The following is a 7619-nucleotide window of genomic DNA, read 5'->3' as shown; positions in this document are numbered from 1 at the left end:
AAGCTAGCTTTTTCACTCTCTTTCATTTTCACCAAGAGCCTCTTTATTTACTCTTCACTTTCTGACATAAGGGTGGTGTCATCTGCATATCTGAGATTATTGATATTTCTCCTGATAATCTTGATTCCAGCTTGTGCTTCATCCAGCTGGGCATTTCACATGATGTACTCTGCATATAAGTTAAATAAACAGGGTGACAATATACAGCCTTGACATACTCTTTTCCCAATTTGGAACCCGTCTATTGTTACATGTCCAGTTCTAATTGTTGCTTCTTGGCCTGCATACAGATTTCTGAGGAGGCAGGTAAGGTGGTCTGGTGTTCCCATCTCTTAAAGAATTTTCCACAGTTTGTTGTGATCCACACAGTCAAAGACTTTGGCATTTCAATGCAGCAGAAGTAGATGTTTTTCTGGAATTCTCTTGCCTTTTCTATGATCCAATGGATGTTGGCAATTTGATCTCTAGTTCCTCTGCCTTTTCTAAATCCAGCTTGAACATCTGGAAATTCTCGGTTCATGTACTGTTGAAGCCTGGCCTGGAGAATTTTGAGCATTGTTTTGCTAGCATGTGAGATGAGTGCAATTGTGCAGTAGTTTGAATATTCTTTGGTTTTGCCCTTCTTTGGGGTTGGATTGAAAACTGATCTTTTCCATTCTTGTGGCCACTGCTGAGTTTTCCAAATTTGCTGGCATATTGAGTGCAGCACTTTCCCAACATCATCTTTTAGGATTTGAAATAGCTCAACTGGAATTGCATCACCTCCACTAGTTTTGTTGGTAGTGATGCTTCCTAAGGCCCACTTGACTTCGCATTCCAAGATGTCTGGCTCTAGGTGAGTGATCACACCATGGTGGTTATCTAGGTCATGAAGATCTTTTTTGTATAGTTCTTCTGTGTATTCTTGCCACATCTTCTTAATATCTTCTGCTTCTGTTAGGTCCATACCATTTCTGTCCTTTATTGTGCCCATGTTTGCGTGAAATGTTGCCTTAGTAGGTCTTATTTTCTTGAAGAGATCTCTAGTTTTTTCCATTCTATTGTCTTCCTCTATTTCTTTGCATTGATCACTGTGTAAGGCTTTCTCATCTCACCTTGCTATTCTTTGGAACTCTGCATTCAATGAGTATATCTTTCCTTTTCTCCTTTGCCTTTAGCTTCTCTTCTTTTCTCAGCTATTTGTAAGCCCTCCTCAGACAACCATTGTGCTTTTTTGCATTTCTTTTTCTTGGGAATGGTCTTGATCACCACCTCGTATATAATGTCATGAACCTCCATCCATAGTTCTTCAGGCACTCTGTCTATCAGATCTAGTTCCTTGAATCGATTTGTTACTTCTGCTGTATAATCATAAGGTATTTGCTTTAGGTCATACCTGAATGATCTAGTGGTTTGCCCCACTTTCTTCAGTTTAAGTCTGAATTTGGCAATAAGGAGTTCATGATCTGAGCCACAGTCAGCTGCTGGTCTTGTTTTTGCTGACTGTAAAGAGCTTCTCTATCTTCAGCTGCAAAGAATATAATCAATCTGATTTTGGTATTGACTCTGCATATAAGTTAAATCAAATCCTAAAAGATGATGCTGTTAAAGTGCTGCACTCAATATGCCAGCAAATTTGGAAAACTCAGCAGTGCCCACAGGACTGGAAAAGGTCAGTTTTCATTCCAATCCCAAAGAAAGGCTATGCCAAAATATGCTCAAACCACTGGACCATTGCACTCATCTCACAGGCTAGCAAAGTAATGCTCAAAATTCTCCAAGCCAGCCTTCAACAGTACATGAACTGTGAGCTTCCAGATATTCAAGCTGGACTTAGAAAAGGCAGAGGAAGCAGAGGTCAAATTGCCAACATCTGTTGGATCATAGAAAAAGCAAAAGAATTTCAGAAAAACATCTACTTCTGCTTTACTGACTACGCCAAAGCCTTTGACTGTGTGGATCACAACAAACTGTGGAAAATTCTTCAAGAGATGGGAATACCAGACCACCTGACCTACACCTGAGAAATCTGTAAGCAGGTGAGGATGCAACAGTTAGAACCGGACATAGAACAATGGACTGGTTCCAAATTGGAAAAGGAGTATGTCAAGGATGTATATTGTCACCTTGCTTATTTTACTATTCCTGTGTAGTTTAATTGAAATCAATACTAAATAGAATTAAGACCACTGCATCTTTTTTCTTTTTTGATGAAAAAAAATGTATAATAAAGTCTAGTATCCATGATGGTAGATATATATGATAGCTAATGAAATAGGAGTCAGATACCCTTTGCCTTTGTCTCCATATTTGGTCATTTCCTGTCATGTGGACAGATGTTATCTGAGTTTTAAGTTTCTTTTGAATGTTTAGCTGCCCCTCGAATTTTGTTTGGCAAATCATTTTCTCTCCCTTAGCCTTCCAGGTTCCTAGCTATAAACAAGTCTAGAAATATTGCTGAAAAATTTTATTACCTTTTCAAAGTACAGTGATAATTAAGAAAAATAAGTGAATTTTCTGAATTAGAAAAATGACTGCTGTACCATATGTCATCTCTCTACAGTATGGATGTTTCTAAAGCTTCTTACTACCGAGATAATTAAGAAAGAACTAGTTACCTGAAAAAAAATTTAAAGCATTAAAAGTAATTGTTAAGTAAAGGTAGCAAAGGCAAGATGTAATACAGATGTGTATGTATATATGCATATATATGTATATATATGTACAGTATATACATGTGTGAAAAACATCTATTTCTGCTTTATTGACTATGCCAAAGCCTTTGACTCTGTGGATCACAATAAACTGTGGAAAATTCTGAAAGAGATAGGAATACCAGACCATTTGACCTGCCTCTTGAGAAATGTATATGCAGGTCAGGAAGCAACAGTTAGAACTGGACATAGAGCAACAGACTGGTTCCAAATAGGAAAAGGAGTACGTCAAGGCTGTATATTGTCACCCTGCTTATTTAACTTATATGCAGAGTACCTCATGAGAAACGCTGGGCTGGAAGAAGAACAAGCTGGAATCAAGATTGCTGGGATAAATATCAATAACCTCAGATATGCAGATGACACCACCCTTATGGCAGAAAGTGAAGAGGAACTAAAAAGCCTCTTGATGAAAGTGAAAGAGGAGAGTGAAAAAGTTGGCTAAAAGCTCAACATTCAGAAAACTAAGATCATGGCATCTGGTCCCATCACTTCATGGCAAATAGATGGGGAAACAGTGGAAGTAGTGTCAGACTTTGCTTTTTGGGCTCCAAAATCACAGCAGATGGTGATTGCAGCCATGAAATTAAAAGACACTTACTCCTTGGAAGGAAAGTTATGACCAACCTAGACAGCATATTAAAAAGCAGAGACATTACTTTGCCAACAAAGGTCCGTCTAGTCAAGGCTATGGTTTTTCCAGTGTTCATGTATGGATGTGAGAGTGGACTGTGAAGAAAGCTGAGCGCCGAAGAATTGATGCTTTTGAACTGTGGTGTTGGAGATGACTCTTGAGAGTCCCTTGGACTGCAAGGAGACCCAAGCAGTCCATCCTAAAGATCAGTCCTGAATATTCATTGGCAGGACTGATGCTGAAGCTGAAACTCCAATACTTTGGCCACCTCATGCGAAGAGTTGTTTCACTGGAAAAGACCCTGAAGCTGGGAGGGATTGGGCGCAGGAGGAAAAGGGGATGACAGAAGATGAGATGGCTGGATGGCATCACCAACCCAATGGACGTGAGTTTGAGTAAACTCTGGGAGTTGGTGATGGACAGGGAGGCCTGGCGTGCTGCGATTCATGGGGTCCCAAAGAGTCGGACACGACTGAGTGACTGAACTGAACTGAACTGACTGAATACATATATAAATGCATAACTAATAATGTGCTGAATTCTGTGCTAAGTCGCTTCAGTCCTGTCCAACTCTTTGCAACCCCATGGACTGTAGCCCACCAGGCTTTGCTGTCCATGGAATTCTCCAGGCAAGAGTACTGGAGTGAGTTGCCTTTTCTTTCTCCAGGGGGTCTTCTGGACCCAGGGATTGAGCCCGCATTTCTTATGTCTCCTATATCGGCAGGTGGGGTCTTTACCATAGCGTCCCCTGGGAAACCCTTAATTAATAATGTATACATATGTGTTTTTTCTCCAAGTTTTGTGTTCATAACGAAATGCTATTAATCTTGTGGCAGGTTGTTTGTCAGAGTTATTTTAAGAGCTGATTCCTACTGTATTGCCATTAAGTGTCTGAAAAGCCAGAAAGGTTGACTCAGCCAGGACTGGATGCAACTGTCATCAACCCATCAAATTCACTAACAAATGGACATTGAAAATAGTCTGGACAAGTTAAGTAATTTTGACCTGAGTGCTGATGAGCTAGATCATCTTCTGCTTGGACCACTCGTTGGAGTTAGACTTGGCATTTAGAGAGTCGTCAGAAGTCACAATATTCTGCCTCTGTATATGATGACAGCTATGGTGGTCTGCTCTCCTGTAGGTTGACCCCCTTGGGATAAATGCTGTGTATTGGATTGGCCAAAAAGGTTGCTTGGATTTTTCCATACTATCTTATGGAAAACTGGAGTGAGCTTTTTGGTCAACCCCAAATTTATTTATTTATTTTTTGGCTGCACTGTGAGACTTGCAGAATCTTTGTTCCCCTACCAAGTATTGAACCTTGGCCCTTGGCAGTGAAAGCACAGAATCCTAACCACTGGACGTGAGGGAGTTCCCTCAATGCTGTTTATTTGGGAGGCACAGCTAGTGGTCAGGGAGATGTTTTGTTCCTTGCAAACCTAAGTTGCCTAATACTGAGGACACAGAAATGGTAACTAAAAAAAATAACCTTAGAGATCTAAATCAATATGGGTTCCCCCAAAGCACCTCTCTTTCCCCTCAGAGAATCTAACATAATGAAATAAAATTGTAAAAACTGGATCCACAACTTCACCCTTTTATTCCCTCTTTCTTTGATTTTCTGTTTAAAGAATTTTAGATCCCACAGAAAAGTTGAAACAGTAGGGCAGTGAACACTTCTCTCTAGATTCAAACAAGGGTACATTTTGCCACAACGGACCATTTAAAAGTAAATTGCAGACATCATGACCGTAATTCTTCACCATGCACCTCCTGGGAATCACATTCTTCCATCATATCATTATTGTGCTTAAGACAATTAACAGTAGCTTTATAATATAGTCTTATACCTAGTTTATTTTCAAATTTCCTCAGTTACCACTCAGAACGTCTTTTTTAGCTGTTTTTTCCAACCAGGATCCAAAATAAATTTTATGATTTGAAATTGGTGGTTAGTCTCTAGTGTTTTAAAATGTAGATCAATATCCTCCGTCAGTCCTTTTTTACTCATAACGTTTATTTTTATAATGGTGCAAAACTGTATCTTGTTGACAAATGTATAGAACCTACATTATTTTTTTTAAAGAAATTCATATTTACTGAAATACTATACCTTTAAAATCATACTTGTCTTTATTTTTACATTATTTTGTATTTTCAAAAGTAGTTTTATAAGAGCCTCTAGTTTTATGCTTATCTCTTCTTTCCCTGTGTAATGACTCATTTACAACCTTATTCTTCAGGTATTCTCATAGTTAGTTGTTGGTAGTATATATTGAAGTCATCTTTTTTGTCGGGCAGTTTTGAAAGCATCTATCAATATTTAAAGTATGTATGCCCTTGAGTCACAATTCTGTACTTCGGAATTTATCCAGAAAAGGAATATTTGTACAGATGAATAAGGATATATGTCTAAGGACAGTGATTGTAATGGTATTTGTAATAGCTTCATATTATCAACAGTGTAAAGGTACATTCAGAAGTTGCTTGTTGAATCTTAGCAAATCCATAATATGTAAAACTCTGAAGTTGAGTAACATGAAGTAGACCTCAAAGTACCCATGAGATAAGATATTCATGAACTATTAAGTGGCATGTTACCTAACTGTATTTTGTTTAAAATGTTTTATATGTGCATATACATTTTATTTGTTTAATTGGTACATAGACATGCATTTATCCATGTTAGATTTGTATATGCATAGGAAAATGTCTTAAAGGTAAAAATAATAGGAAAAGTAATTATATATACTTTAGCTTAAGTTTTCTTTAAGAAACTTAAAATTTGGTTTTTTTAACGCAGTTTTGGGAGATGGAAAAAGGAGCATCCTTCCCTTTTTACTTTGTAAATTTCTTTATGTGTTACATTTTGTGATGAACACATATAGCTTTTATAGTGAAACATGTAACAAAGATTTTAAACCTTCATCATATCAAAATATATTGTATCATATGCCAAAATTATCTTCAGAGAATTTAGAGATAAATGTAAAAATCTAATCTTTTAAGGAAAATAGAAATAAATATCATTTGAAAGTAAAGGAAAAAAACAGAGATGTTTTTACAAATTTTAGACTTCCATGTGTAGACCACTAGTCCCCGTAATGAAAATCTCTGTTTATTTAAATATAGTTTTCAATATTTGGTTAAGAAGTTTTGCTAAAGCAAATTAAGCAATAGTTTTTTGAAGAACTTTAAAAACAAGATGAGAAAGTGCTGATGGCTTGTTGCATCATAAGAACATCTTTGCTAATGTTTTAAGAAGTTAAGAAGGAAAGGAGGTTCTTGGCAGTTTTCTCAGATTAGAACATCATAAAGCAGGGGGGCTTCCCAAGTGATCCAATGGTTAAGATTCTGCAGGGGATACGGGTTGGATACCTGGTCAGGGAACCAATGCCCGTGCCCACATGCCCAATCCCACATGCCCAGCGGTGTGCCCAGAAAAAGAAAAATAAAAAAGAAAGAAAATCGTAAAGCAGGAAAGGTTTAGAAGAGGGCCAATGTCAGGAAGACTGGGGCTAGGGAGAAAAGGCAGAAGGAAGTATCTGGAATTCAGGGTATTGTGCAACTAAGTAGCTTCTTCCTTTTTTCCATCCAGCCACCTGCAAGAACCTCAAGGGAGACAGAAATGGAACAGCCATTTTAAAGGAACATCTGGTAGACCAGTTACTTTCTCAGGCCTGCCGGCCTGCATTTCAGGATAAGACCAAGAGGCTGTGGTCAGGTGGGAAGTGCTGTGGCTTTTGTCACTACCCTGACACTGAAAAGGCCTAAGAGGGCCTAAAGTGGAAAGAAGACTCAGGGTCAGTTAGGGAGAAACCAAGTCTGATGATGGTAAGTAGATTTCAGCCAACCAGTAATAACAAGGAAGGGAATCTGAGAAAAGATCTTGGTTGCCCACGTTCTTTAACTGTTATACTGATTTTGCTTTCAATATAAATTTGGCATTTGGAAATAACAGTTAATCATTACCCTAGATTTTCTTTTTTTCCTAAATGAAGAGCTCTGGTTTTTAGAAGCATAATTGGGTGGAAGAATGTGCTAAGATCTTCATCCCAGGAAGCCACACCTATGAATGGCCTCATCTTAAAAACCATGAGGTCACAATCTAACCATAAGTCCTATTAAGATGGTCTGGCTTAGGGTGAAGCAAAGGACGTTCCCTCTGATTTCTAATTCTGATTTCCTCTTAAACTGTGCTGGGCTGCTTGAATGAATGCTTTTGCAGTTTTTTTTTAAAAATTTTTTATTATTGGCTATACTGGGTTTTCATAGCTGCATGTGGGCTTTCT

This window comes from Cervus elaphus, chromosome 5 (genome assembly GCF_910594005.1).
Source record: "Cervus elaphus chromosome 5, mCerEla1.1, whole genome shotgun sequence".
Taxonomy (NCBI): Eukaryota; Metazoa; Chordata; class Mammalia; order Artiodactyla; family Cervidae; genus Cervus; species Cervus elaphus.
This window is presented reverse-complemented; position numbering follows the sequence as displayed.